The 24684-nt window shown below is 42.1% G+C and overlaps 1 long non-coding RNA gene across 1 annotated transcript in view; it reads right to left on the bottom strand.

Moving 5' to 3' along the window:
- Nucleotides 1–357: 357 nt before the first annotated feature.
- Nucleotides 358–24684, bottom strand: part of LOC144930516 (uncharacterized) — a 72796-nt gene continuing 48469 nt past the window's right edge. Inside the window, exon 4 of the long non-coding RNA XR_013635730.1 lies at nucleotides 358–518. This is a non-coding gene — a long non-coding RNA (uncharacterized LOC144930516). The remainder of the gene's footprint in view (nucleotides 519–24684) is intronic.

Consider the following 24684-nt stretch of genomic DNA (forward strand, 5'->3'; position numbering starts at 1 on the left):
TTTTACTATTGGTTTTAATTCCCTTTGCAAGGTCCAACTCTACTTGACTTTTAGCCTGTCTCACTTTATCCCTACATATTCTGACCTCAATAAGGTAGCTTTCCTTACTGATCCCTCCCTTCTTCCACTCCCTATATGCTTTCTGCTTTTTCTTAATTACCTCTCTAAGATGCTTGCTCATCCAGCTTGGTCTACAACTCCTGCCTATGAATTTTTTCCCCTTTCTTGGGATGCAGGCTTCCGATAGCTTCTGCAGCTTTAATTTAAAATAATCCCAGGCCTCCTCTACCTTTAAACCCATAAATTCTTCAGTCCAATCCACTTCCCTAACTAATTTCCTTAATTTTTGAAATTCTTATGTTCCTATGTTCCGGATCTTTTAACGATTATGAAAACTGTTTGCTGCTTTTGATATTTGCTGCTTGACATTTAAGCATGGCATCACCATCATTACACATCTCACTTCCCAGATAAGTAAAATGACTTCTAGTCTCTCCAGAAGACTTTTGCCAGGATGCCTACAAAAACCAAAACAAAACAAAAACAAACAATGACATCTGTTAGAGTGATTGTGTGCTGAGACGTCTGCCTACCACGCTGACCATCTTATCTCATTGTTTCTTTGTACTTCCCTGTCAGTCTCTCTTTGTAGCTATCTGTTGTCTCTTGTCCAATACTTAGATTGTAAGTTCTCTGGGGCAGGGACTATCTTTTTGTTCTGTGTTGGTACAAAACCTAGCACAATGGGGTCCGGGCCCATTACTGGGGCTCCTTAGCACTACAGTAATACAAATAATAATAATCAACGATTAGTCCCATTTACCTCAATGAATCAAGTTGTAATGGAATAAAGTATTTGCAGTTTTGATTGACTATACAGAGGAAACAATGTAAAATGACTAAATATAAAGGGCTGCCAAATGAACAAGGTAAACAAACTGAAAAAATAGATTTTTGTTTCTCTTTTGCTTCTTTCAGGTGTGGAAGGCATAGGTGATGTTTGTTACTGTTATCAGGCACATCATTTTCAGACAGAAGTGTGATATTTCAAGTGGACAAGGTCTTTCTAATTTCTGATGTAACTCACATGGGAGAGAACATTTATCCCAGTCGTTGCTTCTATAGAAATAATAACAGGTCTTACTCCAGAATATAAAATTACTTAATTATTTGATGCTCATTTCATTGGAAAACCTAAGTACTTCCCCCCCACATACTGAGAGAGGGAAACAAGGATGGAAATTAAGATGAAATGAGATTTTTTTTTTAAAAAAAAAAGGTGAAAAGAACCCCACAGAGCAAAACAACTGAGGATCTTGGATGGGAACCTCAGGGACCAATTAAAGAATGGAAACTGCATGGAGAATGTGATCAGACTCCTCAACATCCCTGCACAATGTGTCTAATCCAAGAAGCTGAATACACTTATTGCCATAGGAGAGGGCATTAGGCAGTATTGCATAGATATTCAAAGCAGGTAGAGGTGATATACAATGAAAAAAACCAGAGAAGAATGGTACAGGGAAAAAACAGAGTGCACGATAGAAACCATTGTAGAACTGCCAGTGTCAGGCTATGGCAAGGCTGAGAAGAAAGACAAGGTACCGTAGGATGAGAGTATGTTCACAGAAGAAAAGATTACAGAGCTGCTGGTAGTGAGAGATACCAGAATCAAGTTCCACCTCCTGATGATATCAGCGGGAACTTGTGCTTCAAAAATTGATGGCATAATATTGCCTTTAGGATTTTCTATACTACTGTCAAAGATCTGAGGATTTTGTGCCAGCTGTGGGCAAAAGACAGTGTCTCTGACATTTAGATCATGAATGCTTGGGTGCATAACCTTGCACAGTTTACCTACTGCAAAGTACAACTACAGCACAAGTTAATAAAAGATCCTGGTGTGGCACTGCTCGGAGAGAGCTGTGGTGCCTGTGAAAGAGCCCTGGGATAGAACAGTGAGCCAGAGACACAATTAGCACTGGTTGGACCATTTTCACCAAATGAAAATTCATCAAAATATCCTGTTTTGTTGACACTGAAACAAATCTGTTTCCATGAAATTTTTTTCAGGAAAGTTAGAGTGAGACAGAGAGAGCTGTGTCGTTAGGGCACTCACTTGAGATGTGGGGGAAACAGCTTCAAGTTTTTGCTCTGTATTGGGCCAAGTGGGTACTTTAAGCTGGGTGTCCAACATCCCAGGCCAGTCCCCTAACAACCTGTATGTGCTCTTTCTTGCTCTTTGTGAAAATATTCAGTAGGTTTTGTCTTCATTCCAATGTGGAAGAATTTTGAAACCTCAATGTTAACAATATGCTTAGTCTCTTAAAAGTATGTTATATTTTTGTTTTATTTGTAACCATATCTGTTTTCACTATCCTTATTCAGTCACTTAAATCTCTATATTTATTAATAAATACCTTTGTTCTACCATTATTAGATCTCAGTGCTGTAATATTAAGCCAAGTATGAATTCTTGTTGAATCAAGTAAGCTGGTGTGTATACGGTCTCTGTGGCGACAACAGACTTGATAATTACTGTGAGTGCCCGGTGACGGGCTGGGTACCACAGGAGAACACTCTTCAAAGGGGCCTGGGGACTGGGAAGCATCAAGTGTTATCTTCAAAGTGAAGAAAGGTTCATCAGAGACCTGAGAAGTTTGTCTGGGGTGACGAACAGACTGGGGAGACAGGGAGCTTCACCTACTTTAGTGCCAACAAATCTGCTTTTGCTAAGGCTGAGGGGTAACAAGGGTTACTCATAATTCCGGGTGACTCGAGAAAGCATCACACTTGATAGTTGCCAGGAAACAGAATAGTCATCTTTTAGTCAGCTCCAATCACAGTGCCTCTCTGGCTTTCCACTTTTCTCCTGCTGGGGACGCTATAACAAGCTCTATGGCCTGTGTTATATGGGAACTCAGACTAGATGAGAACAGTGGGGTCTCTTCTGGCCATGCATTCTATCAACTTCTTTACAAGCTCTAACTTCCCCAGCATACACTGGTCAGTATGTTGGGGGCAGAACCGAGGTTATTTCTTGTTCTTCTTTGCTTCCTCCTTGCCCACTTGCTTGGGGTGGGGGTGGGGAGGTGTAAATGAAGGATTAGAGTAAATCTGGGTAAATGTTATTTGGCTACTCAGGGCCTGTGAGAAGAGCCCTAACCCCTGGTGGCACTGACTAGGACAAGGCACATTCTAGCAAGTAAGTACCTGATGTAACATATTTTGCAAACACTCCTAAGAGCAAACCTCTGAGAATTCTAACTTTTACCAAGTAAGTTTATTATCTTTGTTCTAACTCTTTAGAATAATTGAAATTTAAGAATAAATTATTACTTTTTGTTTGCCTTTCAGATCTTTAACATGTGTAAGCACATCTCTGAGTGCTGTATCATAGAATTATTGAAACGTAGGGCTGGAAGGGATGTCGAGATGTCATCAAGTCCAGCCCACTGCACTGAGACAGGACCAAGTAAACCGAGAGCATCGTTGACAGATGCTAATCATCTAATCAGTTCTTAAAAACCTCCAATGATGGGGATCTCACAATCTCCTCATGAAAGGTTATGCCGAAATAAATCTGTTAGTCTTTAAGGTGCCACTGGACTCCTCGTTGTTTTTGTGGATACAGATTAACACGGCTACCCGTCTGATACCTAATCACCCTTGGTAACTGTGACATTATCAGATTAAAATATGACCATGTAGATCATTGTTGCTACCACTGTTATATAATTGCAACAAATCTTGTACAAAGGTTGTCAAGTATGGTGTCTATGGAAAGGTTATGATTATGCTATTTGTATGCATGTATCATTTCTGTATTGGAAGTTATGAGTATTGGCTTTATACCTCTATTTCAAATATGTTTGCTCCTGTGGTAATGCCCACAAGGTATTTAGGCTGCACATCTTGATGGGACTATTCAAGTTAAATGGACCATCAAAAAAACAGTTAGCTCACAATGGAAGATGCCCATCTACACTGAATGGAGTTTCCTGGGAATGTTCAATCTGAAGTATAGGTAATGATCTCTGCTGTGACTAAGCGAAATCATGCATGGACATGTGACTTGCCTATGTGACTCCAAACACCATCTTGCTACCTGTAATCTTCCACTAGCTGTGCTGAGGGCTTTGTTTGAAACAATGGATTTCCCTCTACATGGCAGAAGCTATAAAAGGCGCTGGAAACACCTCCATTTTGCCTCTTTCCTGCTCAAACCTCTGGACTATGGACTTAAACTAATGGGAGCATTCTAACCAAGGGACTGAGGACCTTCCAATGATTTGGAAGCAACCAGAGACTTGACTTAAGCCAGCAGTTTATTCCATCACTGCTACAAGCCTGAACCAAGAACTTTGCAATTATCGTATGTATTTGATTCCTTTAGCCAATTTTAACTCTCACCTTTCTTTGTTTCTTTTTATAAATAAACCTTTAGCTTTTAAATACTAAAGGATTGGCAGCAGCGTGATTATTGGGTAAGATTTGAGTTGTATATTGACCTGGGTGTGTGGTTGGTCCTTTGGGATCAGAAGAACCTTTTGTTTGATGAAACTGGTTTTCATTAACCACTCATCTTTAAGTCTAGTGTCTGGGTGTTGAATCCAGAACTGAAATACCTAAGGAAACTGCTTTTCTGACTTCTTTTTAGCCAGGGTGGGGAAACAGAAGTTTACTTCTGTTGCTAGTTTGGTATATCTTATGAAGAAACATCCCAAAACTTGTGGTTAATCTACCCTATTTCTCAGCAGTTTGCCCTTTAGTATTCTCAGTTGTGGCCCATGAAGGCACGGTGACAGTGACCTATTTCGGTATTTAACTTCTCTAACCTACATCTTTGCTGAAGATTAAGCCTGTTACTTCTTGTCCTACCTTCAGTAGACATGGAGAACAACCGATCAGCATCCTTTTCATAACAGCCTTTAATGTATTTACAAACTGTTATCAGTCTTCTTTTCTCAATACTAAACATGCCCAGTTTTTTAACCTTTCCTTATTGATCAGGTTTTCTAAAACTTTTATCATTTTTGTTGCAGTCCTCTGGACTCTCTCCAGTTTGTCCATGTCTTTCCTAAAATATGGAGCCCAAAACTGGACACTACTCCATCTGGGGCCTCACCAGAGCCAAGCAGAATGGAACAATTACCTCCCAAATCTTACATACAACAGTCCTGCTAATATATCCCAGAATGATATTAGGCTTTTTTGCAACTGCATCACTTTCTTACATGACTCCTATTCAATAACCCCCAGATCCTTTTCAACTGTACTCTCTAGCCGATTCCCCATTTTTCATTTGTGCATTTGCTTTTTCCTTCCCAAGTGTAGCACCTTGCATTTGTCTGTCTTGAATTTTGTCTGGTTGATTTCAGACCAATTTATCAAGGTCATTTTGAATTCTATTTCTGTCCTCCAAAGTGGCGGTAATGCAGTGTCATGCCAGTAGTTCATGATTCATGTGTTCCATACTTCAGGGGCATTGATTTGCACAACCTTGCATTTTTAAGCAATTGACCCTTAATTGTTAGTTTGTTTTATCCCTTTTTTTATCTTTACTTTGTAAACATGAATGTGTATAGACAGGCATGACTGAGTAATTTGTCCCAGAGTCTCTATAATTCATTACCCTTTTTTTCTCAGATATTCAAGGATAAAGAATGAGAAGTTAACATCAGGGTAACAGGTCATGGTTAAATTCACATATTCTTTGTAGGCTCTCTCTCTGGGGAAGAATGTGGAACAAACAGTCACACTCATGCCGAACTATAGTATTTTAATGGGGACACTATATTTGGTGCCAGAACATTTTTTTCTTAATTTAGACCCTGATTGTATAAATACCTGAGTAGACGCATAACTTAGGAGAGTAATCCCATTGATTTCAGGGAGATGGTTCATCTGAGTAAAATCACATGCGTCCTTAAGTGCTTGCAGGATTGGGGCTTGTTATTTCTCGTTATATAAGAAAGGCTGAAGTGTCTGCACTGTGTTTTAGATGACTGCACATTGTCCACTAACAGATGAAGTCCTACAATAAAAATGCTGTTGCAGAGCTGCTATTTTGGGGATATGTCTAGGTTAGAGGGAAAGTATCCCCCCCCCCGCGCAAATTGTCTGCATTGTATATCCGAGCCATCAGGGTTTTTGACACAATTACTATGGCACTAGTTACTATGCTATAGAAACCTTCTGATTCTTTCTTATTGCAGGTGGAGTATGTTCAATAGCTTGGTTCCAAAACTTTGGGCCTAATCTAAACCCAGTTGAAGTCAATGGAAAGATTTCCATCCTCTACAAAGTGTTTTGGATCAAGACCTTTGTAGGCAACAGATGACGGAGCCTCCCAAGAAGCTCTGTTGTAGCAACAGAATAACCTATGTATTCATCTTCTTCTCTCTTTCTGATTCTCCTGTGGAACACTGGGATACAGGAGGCTGCTCAGACATGACTGTAATTCCAGAGTAGATCCCCCCCACACACATCTAGCCCTGTCCTGCCACCAGCCTTGCCTTTAGTCACGTTGGGACAATGGAAGTCCTGCCAGTGGTTCTTTGATAAGTCTCCATTTTAAAAAGTGAATCCCAGTGTAACATTCAAAGCATTTAATTTAATCTACCCCAGCTACCTGCCTGACTACCATAGGCTCTGACTCCATGGGTGCTTCAGGGCTGGAGCACCCATGGAAAAAAATTAGTGGGTGCTTAGCACCCACCGGCAGGTAACTCCTCCTCTCCCCCCGCCACCCCATGGATGGAGAGGTGGCATCTCAAAGAATACAAACAATATAAGCTTGTTGATATAAAATGAGTACACAAGGCTTAACTGTCACTAGGTTGTTTGACTACCTATTCCCAGAGATCTCCTTACAGCACTATGAATTATGAATCTGAAATGGCACTTGACTGGTTTAAAAAACAGGCTCTGGATTTTCCAGGACTAATTGCTGCTTAGTTTCCATAAAAGTAATTTCTCACCCTACTGGAGCTATTGTAGAGCTACATCACTATAAAAATAAGTCTGTCTCATACTTATTGCTGATGGCCTCGCTATTAGCATTGCACAGTGCCTGGCACTGGTTGCATTTCCTGTCAAGTTAGAATTAGAAGCAGAGAAGAATCTTGGGCAGCTGGCTTCAGATTTAAAAAAGAGAAAACAGTGTCTCAGATTTCTGACTTGAATGATATGGAAATCTGCAGCCAGTGGTTATAGTTCATTCTGCTAGGTGCTGCTGTTTTCATTGATTTTTCAACTATCCTGAACCCCAGCAGAGCTGTAGCTAGCTGGTTTAACTCTTCAAAGGCTGACATTTTCAGAATGCCAGCCAAATAAATGCTTAGGAGGATATCTGTATTTGCTGTACAGCCTTGACTCTGCTGAGTACCACCTAGTAAATGCTGAATACCCTCAGGTTCCCTTGAAATCAGTCAGAGTTGAGGCTTTTTGAGTATCTCAGGGGAATAGGTGTAAAGTCATCAGTATTGACCAGGTTCAGTTCAAAATTTACCAACTTGGTCATAACCATCTTTCATCCATTTCAGCTTCAATGGAAGAGAGTGAGACACACCTAATTCAGACTATTGCTTGGCAGTTAGGACACTCGTGTGGGGATACACACAAGCTGAAGTCCTTGCATCAGTAACTATTTCATTATTTATACAAAGTGGAACAGCTTCAACAGGAGAAAGTGAGAGAGACCAGCTGGAGAATACTCCAGTGGATAGGTGTGACAATCAGGGTCCAGAGACCCAAGGGGGGAGAAAGGGAGTCTGAACCCCAAAAAATAAGCAGTTGAATCAACTGGTTGTACGCAATGTTATTTTGTATGAAAATATGTAAAGAAAGATCTTTTATGAAAGCTTGTGTCATAAATATACACAGGGCAGCTGTACTGAATTGCCATACCTGTAAGGGGTTAATCAGTTTAATTAACTTTGTTGGCACCTGACCAGAAGGACCAATGGGGAAAGAAGATACTTTCAAATCTGGGGTGGGAAGGTTTTGTTTGTGCTCTCTTTGTTTTGTTCCCTCTCGGGACAAAGAGAGAGACCAAGCAGGTAAACCAGCTCCTACAAATATACCTGAAATAATACATCTAAAATTACAGAAATTGTAAGTAAAGGCAAGGAAATGCATTAGACTATCTTTTGTTTTAGCTTGTGAATTTTCCCTATGCTAAGAGGTAATTTCCTAGAATGACCATGCTTTCCTCCCTCCAGCTGACCTCCATCTCCTTCTTTCATCATTTTTCACAAACACCCAGCACATCACAGGCTGTTTTTGCCTTTTCCTCCATGAGATGGTTTATCGATTCCTCCCTTGTCAGTGTTCTGTAGTTATAAGTGCACATTGAGAGAGTTGTCCGGTTTCCTTTTGGCAACCTGGCACCTGAGATTCTTTGCAGCCTCTCGTCGTTCGAATGCCTCACTGCCTCTGGAGTGGGGATCGAGGAATGTGCAGAGAACTGATACTTGGTTTTAGCCATTGTTTTCAGCCACCTGCTGTCAGTGGCGAGCTTACCTCCTCAATTTAGCTAGCTTACAGCCTCAGAAAGAGGGATTATACACCCCTCCACAGAGGAAGCAACCCCCTCGCTGGGCTGACAGTCCAACACCTTGATTGCATGGTTAGACCTGCCAGAGAATGCACTCCGCTAACATCTCTGTTGAACAGCCAGGGTCACCGCTGCGCCACATTGAGGCGTTGAGGTAGGATTTGCAGCAGGAGAAGGAGAAGAAAGAGAGAAGGCATGAGGACAAGGCACAAAGGAGAAGGCAAAGGACAGTTGAAGGAGTCAGATTAATCATAAACAAGGAATGGTCTTCGAAAATTGTCTCATGCCATTTGAAGTCATTGCATAGCTGGGTGCTTTACCTCTGATTGAACAAAATAGTACCCTCAAAATCATCCAGATCTATGCTCCCACAAGTGCATGCAAAGATGATGATGTGGAAGGATTCTATCAAGAACTGGAGGAAACCCTCGCTCAGAGTTCCACATATACGATTGTGATGGGAGATTTTAATGCCAAGGTTGGAAGAGGGAGAGAGGATGAAAAATTCATAGGAAGGTACGGCATCAGAGAACAAAATGCGTGAGGAGAACAACTAGCTATACTGGCAGAGTTGAAGAGAACGATCATTGGTAACACCTGGTTCCAAAAGAATGCCAACAGAAGATGGACCTGGATCACACCAAACGTGAAGACAAAAAATGAAATTGATTACTTTCTGATCGATAGACGACACAAAGTGCAGGATATTTCAGTAGTGCCATCATTCAATATTGGTAGCAATCATCGCCTACTGAGGGCCAGACTCACGTTCAGTGTGAAGGTGGAGAAAAAGGCGCTCTGTATGGCAAACAGAAGGCACCAACTGGTAGCTTTCAATGAGGCAATCCTGAAGGAAAACATTTCTAGGGAAGATTGGAGCCTCCTGGACGACTGTGATGACGATTATGAGAACTTCAGTAAGAGACTGAAATGGTGTGTGAAATCAGTTGAGTGTGAAAGACCAAGAAGAGCTAGCGGAAGAATCTCGGAGAATACAAAGACTTTATTGGAGAAGAGGAGGAAAATGAAAAGAAATCGCAGCGACAGGCTTGAGTACTCCCTTCTCTGCAAGCTCATATGAATGAAGTTGAAGGAAGACTTCGAGAAATTTCAAACCGAAAAGCTCCTAAAGGCTGCTGAAGATTGTAAAAGTCTCAAAAAATGCAAACGGGAACTGGCATTGTACAGGTCATCATTATTGGCTTTTAAGAACAGGGATGGAGAATCAGTAACCGATTGAACAGAGATGGAGGCAATCTGCAGGGATTTCTATACCTAGCTGTTTGCATCCCGTATAGACATCCCAATGCCATCACTTCAACAAACCGATGAACACCTACTCCCAGTTCTTATCAGCGAAGTCCATCATGCAGTCCATCAAATGAAAGAGGGGAAGGCTCCAGGCAAGGACGGTCTGCCAGCAGAAGTGCTTAAGGCTGGAGGTCAGGAACTTTGGAAAGCTCTCTCCCAAAGGTTCAGCTGCTATCTGAAAATCCAGAAGATACCGTCCAGTTGGAAAGAGTCCAATACCATCTTACTGCATAAGAAAGGCAATAGAGAAAATCTAAAGAACTATCGCCCGATCTGCCTGCTTTCGCATATTTATAAGTTGCTCACTAAAATAATAACAAATCTACTGTCACGAAACCTGGATGAACAGCAGCCTAGAGAGCAGGCTGGCTTTTGAAGGAATTACAGCATGAAAGACTACATCTTCACTCTAAACCAACTACTAGAGCATTCAAGGGAATACAAGTTCCCTTTGTGCATTGCCTTCTTGGACTATGAGAAGGCGTTCAACAGCGTAGAGACTAACGTCGTTCTTGAAGCTCTTTCAGAACAGGGCATCAGTGTACAATATATCACATTACAAAAGGAAGCGAACTCTGGCTGCAGCACAGACATATCGCTGTTCGATACTCCTCTCCGAATCCCCATCGAGAAAGGTGTGAAACAAGGAGATACAGTTTCACCAAAATTATTCACAGCCTGTCTTGAATTGGTTTTTCAATGAGCAGACTTGAAAGGCGGGATTAATAGCAAAGGTGAGTGGCTAAACCCTCTCAGGTTTGCAGATGATATAACACTGATAGCCAAAAATACAGCCCAGCTTGAGAGAATGCTTAAAGAACTGAATGTGAAAAGTAGTCAAGTCAGATTAAAAATGAACTGGTTGAAAACGAAATACATGAGATCAGATGTTCTGCCAAGAACCCAAATAACTCTGGGAGGAGAGCAGATCCAAGAGGTTGATAAATGCGTATATTTGGGCCAGGAAGTCAACATGTACCACGATCAGAAAGGTGAACTGTTGCACAGAAAAAAAGCTGGATGGTGCACATTCAATGACATCAAGGACATCCTCCAAGGAAAGATCAACAAAACAACTCATGTGAATCTTTTTAACTCGACTGTCCTTCCAGCAATGTTATATGGCAGCAAAACATGGTCGCTGACAAAGATTGAAGAACATCAACTGTCTGTCACACAGAGAGCGATGGATCGAACATTTTTGGGCATTTCGCTCCCCGATCACATCCCCAACGAAATAATTAGGCAGCAGTCTGGAGTGCGAGACGTTGTTGAAAGCAGGCTCAGCAAAATGCAGTGGGCGGGACATGTGCCCTGACTCAGCGACAGCAGATGGACTGCAGCTATATCCGAGTGGTATCCGCAAGAACAGAAATGGCCACGCTGTCGGCCTCCAAAGAGGTGGGATGATTTCCTAACAAGGAGATATAGACAAGCATGGTGAAGGATGGCCAGAGCGAGAGAAGATTGGAAGATGTGTTGTGATCAGCTCAGTCTCAACTGATGAAGGACCGACAGTCTACACAGACTACTCAAGAAGTAGTTTTATTCCTGTTTTTTGTATCTGTGAAGTTGAGTCCAGAGGGGAGTCCTGTGTGTTTTAAATCTTTTATTACCCTGTAAAGTTACCTTCCATCCTGATTTTTCAGGTGTGATTCTTTTACTTTTTTCTTTATAATAAAGTTCTTTTAAGAACCTGATTGATTTTTAGTGTCCTAAACCCCAAAGGGTTTGTTCTGTGCTCACTTTGTTAACCTATTGGTTGGTATATTATTCTCAAGCCTCCCCAGGAAAGGGGGTGAATGGGCTTGGGGGGATATTTTGGGGGGATATTTTAGCAGGATAGGGCTCCAAGTGGCCCCTCCCTGAATGTCTGTTTAAATCACTTGATGATGATTTACCGTCCAAGGACGAGGAAAGGATTTGTGCTTTGGGGAAGTTTTTAATCTAAGCTGCTACTTATAAGCTTAGGGGGTCTTTCATGCGGGAACCCTGACAGCTTGTAATAGTCTGAGCTTGGTGGTCATTAGGAGATATGTGTACAGGTTATCGTTATGAATGTATACGCGTGTAGATCATTGTAATTGTAACTATAGTGCAACTACTGCATCACCTTCTTCAGGTCTGGGAAAGGCACTCAGGCTTGGTCTACACTACACTTAGATCTGCTCCCCCACATTCACTCAGTGGTAATGCTCCTGTCTATGGGAGCTGCAATGTGTTGAGTGGGTAAGGGTGGGTACTTCTTGTCCTGATTTCATTTTCTGTGCCATAAAATGTTGTTTTTTCCTCAATTTCGGGATTCCATTCCCCTGGGCTCCTCCCACTCTGGGGTGAACTTGGAGATGGCAAGCCTTCTTCCAGATTTCTTACCCATTGGATGGGTCCCCTGATTTGGTGGAGGTGCTTAGTTGCGCATGGCAAAGGCTTATGAATGGGGGGGGGGGACGATGACACAAAGGGCCATGTTAGTAAGTGTATGTGCATTTCTTCGGTCTGTCAGTGAGTGCGGGGTGGGTTGGTGGATGGGGGAAACAGGGGCAAGTTAGGAATTGCATGTGCACCTCTGCAGGTTGTCCTTAGGTTGGAGGATGTCACCCTAAGGCATGGCCCCAGATGGCAGAAAAGAATCTTGTTCAAAAAGGCAATTGGCAAATCGGGAAAACATGCTATGCTGCTATTGACCAGGCTGGTGTCCTCAAGCTGGTGCAGCAGTGAGAGGGAATCACACATGATAAGGGAAAGCTGCATTGCCTTGCCCTGCGCATGCCAAAGGAGAGCAGTTTCTTTGCCCAAAGTTTCTTTTATGGCACCCACGGATAAGCACAAAGTGCACTGCAAAATAAATAGAATTCTGCAGTGATTGTTTCAAGCCCAAGGTTGAATGCCTTCTGTAATGCCTTACAGTCGCTAGGTATTGTAAAATAGCCTGAGCTAGGCAATCTACCTCAAAAAATCTCAAATTTTTACCTAAAAGCTGTGGTCATTGATGCAACTGAGCAAAAGTACTTCCCCTATTCCTTTCCTCTACCTCCTGCTACAATAAACATGCTTACCCTGCAATACATTATTTTTCTGTAACACAGATGGTGCTGCCATCTTGAGAGGGGCCATGTGACAGTGGTAGACTGAGTGGGAGTGTGATGGGGTGTCTGTCCCACACTAGCCCATAAAGGGTTAATAGAACCCTAGGGAATGCTGCACAACAGGCAGCCAATTGGGGAGGACCCAACGAGACTATTCAGGACATAGCCAACTGGAGAGGGCTACTAGGAGCAGCCAATCAGGGCTGGGCTGGCACATATAAGAAGAGCTGCAGGGCAGAGCAAGTCAGTCATTCCCTGGAACTTGAGAAGGGAGGAGGTCTGGCTGCCTTGCAGGCAGAGGGCAGCTAGCAACTTGGACAGAGCAGGGCAGGGCAGGGCAGGATCAGGGGAGTGAGACCAAGCTCCCGGCTGACTGCAAGCATGCTGAGGGCCTGAGACCAGGGCAGAGAAGGTGCTAGAGCTGTGGGGAAGTGGCCCAGGGAAGTAGACTGTGGGGTTGGAGGGGATGCAGCTGGTGGCTGCCATCTACAGGGTCCCTGGGCCAGGACCCAGAGTAGTGGGTGGGCCGGGGTCCCCCTCCCTGCCCCCACTCACCACTGAGGAAGTGGCTGGACAGTGGACTGCTGTTCCCCTGCAAGGGGGGAGAACCGAGTGTGAGGGTTGTGTCCTGAAGAGGACGCTGTATCCTTTGGAATGACATGCATCTTGGAGCAGAAGTGACAGTGGTGAGATGTCACCAGATGAGGGTGCATGGGTGGACTAAGCTAATTTCCAGGACAGCCAGCAGGAGGCGCCGCAGTGGTGAGTCATGCCCCATCACAGGGAGCAGTAAGCAACAAGGGAAGTGGAGGATCAGGCCAATGGGTGTGGGATTTGATATTTCAGATAAATAAAGAGCATAGCATTAAATTCTCCTGTATTTGCCAGTTTGAACGTTCTGGGTAGGGGAGCTGAAAGCCAAGGAATCAGAGTGAGGCTAGCCAAACATGATAGTGCTGTGATTATACCAGGAACAAAGTTGTTTAAATCCCCCTCTACAGCTCTGTTATAGAGCACTGTAATACTTACTGGTGAGGTCTCCTCCCAGTATTGATAGATTGGGTATCCACCTGGAATCTGGCAGGACTCCAGAGACTCCTGTACTCTCTCTGCCTTGGGGTTTAAAAGGTTGAAGAGATCCAGTGTGTCTAAGTCAATCTCTTCCTGCTTGGTGTCTACAGGCGTCTTTTCAGTGCCATTCACAGTATGATGGCATTCAGTGGTGGTGTTCTTAGTAAAAATACAGTCCAGCACCTCATAAAGTGCCCACTTCCTTGCCCATTCAATAACTATGTGAGCTCACCCAGAAGTCTTGCTATTGTCCCTTACTTTTCTGTAATCCTGCTGGAGCTCCTCTTCTCTGTTTTGCCACTGGACTATACCCTGGGAATGCCCCCTCACCTTCACTTGCCTTGGTATCCTCTTGTATATCTTGCCCTACTGGTGTCTGCTGTTAAGAGGAGACTGGATTGTCTTCTCTATTCAGAGGGCAACAAAGTGCAAGACCTCAGCACTGGACTACACAGAAGCACAGGACATGTCTGCTATTGGTATGTTGAAGCAGGGTGTTTGACTCTGGGCTTCTGAACTTATCAGGCACTGGACTTGCAAAGGGGAGCACCTGATTGCACCAGCATCTGAGTGTGGAGGTGACATATGGTCCTGTTGACCCCTGAGCAGTAGTCACTCAAGTAAACAGACAGACCAGTCCAGGTGTGTGGCAAAGCAATGTGGGATAGCGGTGGGGGGGACTGCCAGAGGCAGAACAGTTGATTGTAAGTGGCCATACATGCACATCTACCTTATTGTGGGAAAAAGCATTCTGAATGTCAGTAAACTTGCTTTCATCCGATGAAGTGAGCTGTAGCTCAGAAAAGCTTATGCTCAAATAAATTTGTTAGTCTCTAAGGTGCCACAAGTACTCCTTTTCTTTTTTCAAAGTGGATTAATTCGCACAGGTGGTGACTCAAGATAAACTGAAACAGCTTGTTTGTATGGATGCACGGCAGTTTACCTTGGGGGAAAAAAATCCCGTAACCCTGAAACAACTTTCAAGAATAAACAAGCAGTTCCTACTATCATTGCAAACGTAGCTCTGCTGAAAAATGGTTCTAATTTCATCCATTTCAGTGACCTTCTGGCTCCCTGGGCTCACTTATTGTAATAAAATATGAAATTTTCATGGAAATAAAGGACCACATTTGAAGCGAGCGCTTTTCAAAACCAGAACAGTCTTTGATTTCTCAATGAAATACAAGTTTTGAATAGAAACTTCAGTCTTCAGGAATAATCTGTAATAAATGTGTGTCAGTGTTGTAAAAAGATGATTAGGGTTTTCCCAAGGTAAGATGTTCTCATATGGATGTATACAGTCAAAATTGTGCCTGCTATTAGACATTGTGGGGTTGGTGACAAAGTGGGGCTCCATCACTTAAAAGGAGATTTTTCCCCCCTTGCATTGGGTGTCATGGAATTTAATTAATTTCATCTGGTAAAGTTGCTGGATATTCTCAGAAATTGCTATAGAAATTGTGACAGGGTTGGGCCAGATGGCTATAGGAGAGTAATAGAAGGCAGATATATTAGCCCCAGGCTAAGCAGGTCCCTTTTCCCTGGGTAGGTAACAGGGAAGGTTCCAGAACAATCAGGAACCTTCTGGAGACAATTAAGACAGGCTGATTAGAACACCTGCAGGCAATCAAGAAGCTGCTAGAATCAAGTGTTCTCAGTGGTAGCTGATGACAGAACAAGGAGTAATGGTCTCAAGTTGCAGTGGGGGAGGTTTAGGTTGGATATTAGGAAAAACTTTTTCACTAGGAGGGTGGTGAAACACTGGAATGGGTTACCTAGGGAGGTGGTGGAATCTCCTTCCTTAGATATTTTTAAGGTCAGGCTTGACAAAGCCCTGGTTGGGATGATTTAGTTGGGGATTGGTCCTGCTTTGAGCAGGGGGTTGGACTAGAGGACCTCCTGAGGTCCCTGCCAACCCTGATATTCTATGATTCTATTCTATGATGATTCAATTAAGGCAGGCTAATCAGGACACCTGGGTTTTAAAAAGGAGCTCCCTTCAGTTTGTGGTGTGCATGTGAGGAGCTGGGAGCAAGAGGCACTAAGATCTGAGAGTGAGAACGCGGATTGTTGGAGGACTGAGGTGTACAAGCATTATCAGACACCAGGAGAAAGGTCCTGCGGTGAAGATAAAGAAGGTGTTGGGAGGAGGCCATGGAGAAGTAGCTCAGGGAGTTGTAGCTGTCACACAGCTGTACCAGGAGGCACTCTAGACAGCTGCATTCCACAGGGCCCTGGGCTGGAACCCAGAGTAGAGGGCGGGCCTGGGTTCCCCCCAAATCCTCCCAACTCCTGGTCAGACACAGGAGGCGTCGACCTGGACTGTGGGTTCAGAAAAACGGCCAAGCTGAGGGCTACCGTGAAGCTCCAAGGCGAGCAAATCCGCCAATAAGTGCAAGACCCACCAAGGTAGAGCAGGAACGTTGTCACAAAATGCAAAGTATGATATTTGCTAAAAGTGTTGAAAGATGTATAATGGGTAGGACCACAGTAATTTCTGTGACGCTTCCAATTTTAAAATGATTGAACAGACATGTTGGTTAAAGAAAGATGTTCTCTATTATATTGTAGTAAAAAAATATTGGCATGATTAAGTTTATCCTACTACTAAAGCATATTCGCTCTTCAGTGCCCCATCTTACACCTCATTATCTCAAGTATTACTATTGTGTAAGAACCATTAATGGTTCTTAACACTGCATCAACCTAAAATATGGTCATGTCAGGAAAGCTTTTAGATTGCTGAATGCAATTTGATTAAACCATGTAATTGTGTAGGGCATGAGATTACTCTTCAAGCAAAAAGTTCATACTAAGCATCTCCTAGGGCTATGAGTTAAATAGTGTCAGAATGAATTAGATAAATGCTACATGATTACACTTCAAATCAAAATGTGAAATGGACAATATTAAATACGTAAATAGGGGAGATAGACTTTGCTGAACCATTGCTTTTGGGCCATTGCTTTTTTGCTTTAATTCTGCAAGAATTAAAATCACTCTTTCCACTACTTCCCACTTCATATTTTCTAAGAATTTATTTTTAATTCACCACATCTGCAGCGGACATATTTCTACATTGCATGTTTAGGATTCTTTCTCCCTTTAGTATGTACTTCTACATGAAAGTAGAACATGAAACAGCTGAATCGATCCTGGTCAAATAAGGGGGAAAGTCAAATACAATTTAGAATGTTCAGTCATTTTTGTTCCAAAATGGAACAACTTGCATTTAAAAAAAATGTGTGAAATACTTTTTGAAAAACTTCTGACTTGAAAAACATTGAAACTTCAAAATTTAAAGATTTTACTTTGTTTTATTCCTCTCTCCCCCTCCCCCTCCCTTTCTTCTGCTTTCTCCATTCTTTTTTTTTTTTCTTTGCTGCTGAATGAATAGCACTTAAGGTCTTTCTTTCATTTTTCCCTTTCAAAGACTTCCTCAACTCTTTCAGAAGTGAGAGCGGCACCAGAAAAAAAATTGGGAGTGAGGGAAATCTGGAAGTATTTATATTTCCAGTTTTAAAAAGAATCCTCCCAAACTTTGAAAAACCAGAAGCTTTGCAAAAGTTTCCAGCTTCAAAATATTAAATATTTTCCCAGTGAAAATGCTTTTTTTAAAACTTGTTTGAATGAGTCCAATTTCTTACCTTTTTAAGCAAGGGGAACCCACGCAACCCACATGCAAGGCATTAGAGAGGGCTTGCTCTATGGAGCAAAGCTTACAGCACAGAGGAAAGCTCATCTCACATTGAATCCTAGCTCAAGTAGCCCGCTGAGCACTCTCTGCATTCATCTAATCTTCTCCAGGCTAATGGGGGTGATGGTGGTGATGGAACAAATTCCAGAACCCCTTATACATCAGTTGTGGCTGCAGATGCTGTAAACTTTTGTCCTGCACACAAGGAGCACATCTGGGCAGCATGGAGTAATAGCAAATCCACATTAGGTACAGCTCTACAAATCTCCTTCACTATTGTTCCCAGGGCAACGAATGAAGTAAAATTTATGAGCAGATGCAGGACTATCACTTCCCTGTTTCCTCCTGCCCTTTCCTCCCAACACATGCATACTGGACAGAGTATCTGCTACCAAATTGTGGAAGAAAACGCAGGCTTCACTCTTAGGTTGTTTGCAACAAGTCACAGACAGTTTATTCTCAAGCAATTGCAAGGGGGAGAGTGCGCACAGACAGGGATTCCCCCTTCCTAGGCAGGTCTCCACCAGATAAACAATTAGGGCAAGTGTTAGGATATAGATATTTAGGCCTGTCTGTAAAGGCCTATACTGTAATTTAGGTCTATTCTCATCACTTAGCTAGTTATAGAGCTATAAAAGAGAGAATCAAAATCATTGTCTGCCAGTGTAAGGGCCCTCTCTTACTGTGACAGTCTGAGGCCCTGTTCTTAGGCTAAGGCCTTTGGCTAAGCAGCAGAGGCAGCCATATGCTGGGAAGCGAATGGTCACATCCTCACGTTCCAACCTAGTCACATTGAAATAAGGTGCTATTGGGCTGTTAGGAATACAATCCTGTCCTGATAGTGCCTATCGCCTCCAGAGAAAGGGAAGTACCTAGAAGATGTAAAAGGAAACTTAGTTTGATAGCATCCTGTCTGGCGAGAACTCACTTATCAATAACTGGGATGTGAAATCCTCATTCCTTTGTTGTTCTATCACTGTAGTCCCCATTTCCCTATTGTTTGTCTGTATAATCTCTGTCTGGTTCTGTGATTGTTTCTGTCTGCCGTATAATTAATTTTGCTGGGTGTAAACTAATTAAGGTGGTGGGATATAATTGGTTAAATAATCATGTTACAATATGTTAGAATTGGTTAGTTAAATTTCAGTAAAATGATTGGTTAAGGTATAGCTAAGCAGAACTCAAGTTTTACTATATAGTCTGCAGTCAATCAGGAAGTGTGGGGGGGAAATGGGAACAGGGAATAGGGGTGGGGAATTGGAATCATGTTTTGCTAAGTGGGGGAATGGGAACAGGGACACAAGTAAGGCTCTGTGGTGTCAGAGCTGGGAAAGGGGACACTAAGGAAGGAAACTGGAATCATGCTTGCTGGAAGTTCACCCCAATAATCATCACATTGTTTGCACCTTTGGACTTTGTGTATAGTTGCTCTCTGTTCATGCGAGAAGACGCAGGAAAGTAAGCGGGTGAAGGAATAAGCCCCCTAACAGCAAGCATTTATACCTTTCGTTGCGTACAATAATGATCAACAGCCGCGTCTTGTTTATACATATTCCTTCCTGATATCTTACTTTTCTCAGCAGTTCCTGCTACAGTCTGCGTTCCATTCTTCTCTAACACAAGGTCAAAACAGCATCTCTTGCAGTTTTCCCACTCGCTTCCCACTTGCCCTGGCTCTGCCATTTTCATAGTTACATTTTAGACAATAACTACACTCTGTGGTAAAGTGCAAAAAAACCCCAAACAACCAACCAGAGTATATCTGACCAATTGTGCATTGGGAGGAAAACTCCTTACTGAACCCTGCAGGCAACCAGCTAAAGCCCTCAAGCATGAGATTATATTTTAGGCATTCTATTGCTGCAGAGCTGCAAATGTTATGAGTGTGTTGAGGGTGATGCACAGCTTCGTGTTTTCTCCATGAATCATGAAGGGAGGGAGTGAACAGGGCAACTGACCGATTCCACAGACAGAAGGTATTACCATAGCTATCCAGCCTGACCTCATGAACATACAGGCAATACTTCCCCCTACACTCCTCCTGCTGGAAGCTAGATCGTCACCAAAACTGCAGCTAAGATCTTGGCTGCATTCACTTATCTTGAATAGTTTCTTGGGAGCACAGGATGTTGACGGGGCACTATAGCAGGCACTGTTCAAGTGTTGGCTTAGGCTCTCCACATTTGCATTTGGGGACATTCTACAGCTTCCACTTGGTCATATTGTCACCAGTCTTTTCCATCCCAGCTCTCAGTCAATTTAGAGTACATCAGTGTTTTCTTTCAAGGTCGTGTCTGCAGAAAGTTGTTCTGAAGCATTTTCTGCCATTTTGTTACTCTAGCCTTTTGCAGTGGTATTTATAGGTAAGGGATTTTCAGAGGCAAAGTTGTTTCTGGATTTCCACCTCTTGGGTGGTGGAATGTGTCAATGCAGTGGGTGTCTTGGATCATGCACCTGATTTTGTCTCACCTTTTTACGAAAGGCACCCCGCCTCACTGACGGTGGTACAATCACTAAGGCAGTGTAGCGACTGTGGGAGTTAGTTTCAAGGCCCCTCTGATGATCCTCCAGGACTGATTATGTTCAGTATCAATTTTGTGTACATGGCTCAAGTGTGACAATACATGGTGAGACCGGTTTCTATGAGTGTTTTGGCAGTCAGCTCCCAATTTGTGTACTAAAGAAACTGGCCAACACAATTCCTAGAGTTCATTTTCTTTTTCAGCATTTTGATGTGCTCTTTGAATGTCAGCATTCAGTCTAATGTGATCCCTAGCTACACCAGATGTTCCTAGTGATCAAGGATTGTACCATCCTGTGATATCTGGAGTTTTTACTTGGCTGTCAGTATTTCAGGTGGAAGGCACACACTTGTGTCTTAGTAGGGTTGGCATTCAGGAACCATGTGCAATAGTATTCTCTAAATATACTCAGGGAGCCAGTTGGAATGTGCTCAGTATCCTCCAATCTTTCTGATTGGGTGGCAATGCAAAGATCATCTGCATAAATGAATGACCACATGTTGGGACTGCTGGTTTGTGTAGACATTAAAAAGGAAGGGTGTTAGCACTCAGCCTTGGTGCAATCCATTGCATTGAGTATGCCAGCAACTTTTCTGACTATCCATCTTGACAAAGAAACCACTTATCAAGCAGGGAGGAGCTGATCTGGATCATCTTGCTATTTCTCAAAATTTTTGCTAGTTTCAATAGAAGCGCATGATGGTTCAGTGTCACAAGCAGCCGATAGCTCAACAAACACATCCTATGTAACTTTGCAGGTTTCAAAGCCATCTTTCAGTTAGGTTTGCAACTTGACCACAAAATGAATCTCCTGCGCAGAAACTGGCTTGGTAATCAGTCATCTGTCCTTCCCCTATTGGTGCTATTCTACCCATTATGGTTCTCTTATATAGCTTGTATGTTGAGAAAAGTAAGGATATTGGTCAGTAACTCTTTTCAGAGTTGGTGTCTTTATGTGGTTTGAGTAGTGCAGCCCGAGTATCTGCACTGTCTCCATGCAAGTATTAACAAAGTCAAGTAGACACTTCTGTCCTCTTGTCCTGATGTGTAGCAATAGTTCATTAGATACACTATCGAGTCCAGCTGCCTTTCCACATTTCAGAGTTTTCACGGCTACTGTCAGCTCCTCAATGCTGGGCTGTTTATTGTGGACTGTTCGGTCTCTGAGGAGTGAGCAAAGTTCCTGATAAACTCGTTTGTTTTTGTGCTTTGTTTTGTGGGCTGGTTTGCCATTTAGGATGAATTGTGCAACTTGATTGGGAGAAACTGCAGCAATGCACTTTTGGTTGTTTGTCCACCAGGGCTCAGTTTATGAACGGTGGTCTGTGATTTTTTGCTATTATGGCACAGGTTTCTTGTTTCAATCCGCTCCTCTAACAATCGTGCTACTCCTTTCTGATCTCTCTCATAAACATTTCCCCAAGGCCAATGATTTCTTCACTGAAGGGATCCAAGGCAGACAGTTATGAAGATCTCTTATCTTGTGGCTTGTTTTGTTTTGTTCTGAAAGCCCAGATACACATAGAATCCAACATTTCCAGGGAATGTGCTTTTGGGTAGTCTTCCACCCTGGGGAGGCACATTCTTCAGAGTGCTTGTGTGCCAGAGCAATATTACAGATGGATCCATCTAATTCAGAGGTTAAAGCTGAATTAAAGCATATCTTTTAAAAATACCTAATCTTGTTTTAAATATTCCAAGCAATGATGAATCTACCACCTCTCCTGGTAAGTTGTTCCAATGTTTAATTACCCTTACTGCTAGACAATTGCATTTTATTTCAAGGCTGAATGTGTCTGACTACAATTTCCAGCCATTGATTTTGTCATGCCTTTGTCAGCAAGATTACTTGTCTCCTCCTAACCCCCCCCCCCCCCCGCCGCCGCAATATCTTTTCTGTGTAAGCACCATACACAGTGACCTGGTCAAGTCACCTTTCAGCCTTCTGTCTGGTAAACTGAATAGACTGATTTCAGAGTAACAGCCGTGTTAGTCTGTATTTGCAAAAAGAAAAGGAGTACTTTTGGCACCTTAGAGACTAATCAATTAGCTGTAGCTCATGAAAGCTTATGCTCAAATAAATTGAATAGACTGAGCTCCTTAAGCTTCACATCATGTCTTGTTTTCCAGGCCCAGACCATATTTGTGGTTCTCCTTTGAAGTCTCTCCACTATTTCCACATCCTTGAAATGCAGATCCCAGAATTGGACCCAGTATTCCAAAGCAATTTTACGAATGCTGTGTTCCAAGGCAAGAGGACTTTCCTACTTGATATTCCCTTCTTTAAAAATCCAAGGATCTCCTAGACCTCTTTGCCACAGCATTGCACTGATAACTCTATAATGACCCCCAAAGTCCTTTTTTAAATCACTGCTTTCCAAGACAACCTCCCATCCAGTAGGTGTGGTCTGCATTCTTTGTTCCCAGATGTGTACTGCCATAATTAAACGTTTTGCTGGACTGTGATCATTCAACCAGGTGATTCCGATCATTCTAACAATAACATGTCCTCATTATTTACTACCTCACCATGTGCTCACACTTTGAGAAATAAACAGTCAGTGGATAAGATTTTCAAAAGTGCTCCACGTTGCCCTAACTGTGCTTCCATTGAAGTCAGGGTTTGAGCACTTTTTAAAAATCCTGCCCGCACTGCCGCAATTGCTGGATTAAGTATTGTGTCTCTTAGTCTCTGAAGGAAAATAATAATTAATGAAACTGGCCAACAATTAATCGTGTGACAAGGGATGGTTAGGGATAATTAGTTTTCCATAGTTGTATATCTGATTTGTTTTGTATACTTGATTCAAACTAATTCAAATGCTTATTACAAAAAATAATCTGAGCTTCAGCTCTAGGTCAAATTATGAATTGTTTTCTTCCAATTAGAGAGAGAGAATCAGTCTCTGATTATAAAAGTGGGGGAGGGATACTTTTTTGTGTGTGTGAAACAACCCTCTTCTCCTACAGGGTAATGCAAATAATAAGAATAATATATTTACCTTTTATGGCTTGAGGGGAAAGTGAAATGTCTTAAATGCAGCTTGCTTGTTTCACTACTGAGTTTTTTGGTTTAACATAGCGCATTTTTTGTGACCTAGAAGAACCAGCTGAAGGCCTTAGAGAAGTGCCCACAATTCTTCAGTATTTAGCCTCTCCATGGAGACTACTAACAAATGTGCCAGTTACATATTTTGGCTGTAAGTTAAACCCACTGGACTGCTGTAGGAGTCTACCAAACTCATTCTACTCATGCCACCAAATAGCAATGAGATGACAACAATGACTTTTGGTTACCGGGTTGGATTTTAATTGACATTCTACCTATCAAAGGTTGTGCATTAAGCTACCAATCCCTGAGCCATTCAAGTCTACAGGCTTTTCCTATTCAAAATTCTGGGGTGTAATTCAACTAAGCCTAGTATCTTATCAACTTTTAACATTATTTCTGATTGCCGATGTTTTTTCTAGTGTAATTATAAAGCCTTTCAGTATCATTCTTCCTTCATTAAAATGTATCCCAGTCCTAGAATGTGGCCTCTCCCTTTTTCATGCATGCTGAAGTAAAGAATTCACTTGTTCATTCTCTAGGCAATATCTGTTTAATCTAATAGGAACATATTCTCTTTGACCCCCCTGAACTCTCTTGGCTGTTCACTGTTTATATTTCTAAAGAACATCTTATGTCCAACTTTCTCTCCTCTGTTTTTATTTGATTTAATACTTTAATCTTCTTTTAGAAGTCATTTGCATTCTAGTGGGCCAGAAAGCATAATATGATCACTTTCTCAAAACACAACTAGTTAAGCCAATTTACAAGAATTGGTTAAAAGACATTGCTACCTAGAAAAGACAGATAACATACGCCTATGTATATCAGCTTGTGGTAGGGAGTACTTTCTAGGGCTTGGGAGTTAGAATTCAAGCCTCATAGGCTTGACTCTGCCACTCTCTGTGATGCTGGGCAAATCATTAAACTCAGAAAAATTCTATTCAACTAGGATAAATATTTTTTGGATAGGGAAGTAATAATATCAGAAATCCTCATGCAAAAGGACAGACACAAATTTTAATGATAATTTGCCAAGTTGAATTTATTTGTGTGCCTCAGTTTCCCCATCTGTAAAATAGTGTTAATGGTAAAGTACTTGGAGATCCTCAGATGAAAGGTGATAAATAAATGCAAGAGTTTATTACTAGCCTTAGTATTTTTCAGTCAGGCTCTTTTTAGGCTTATATTGGTTCCTTCTTGCAATAGCACTGTCTTACAAAAAAACTTACTTAATTTGCACAAAGTAGTACTTATTCCGCGAAGTTAAAAGGGAGTACATATTTATTTATGACAATCTGGGTGTTGTGTAATTGTCTTAATTATTGCAACTTATTTTCTGTTTACTTTAGACACTATGCAGATTGACAGACTGCAGTCACCTGAAT

This window comes from Lepidochelys kempii, chromosome 4 (genome assembly GCF_965140285.1).
Source record: "Lepidochelys kempii isolate rLepKem1 chromosome 4, rLepKem1.hap1, whole genome shotgun sequence".
In the NCBI taxonomy this organism is placed as follows: domain Eukaryota; kingdom Metazoa; phylum Chordata; order Testudines; family Cheloniidae; genus Lepidochelys; species Lepidochelys kempii.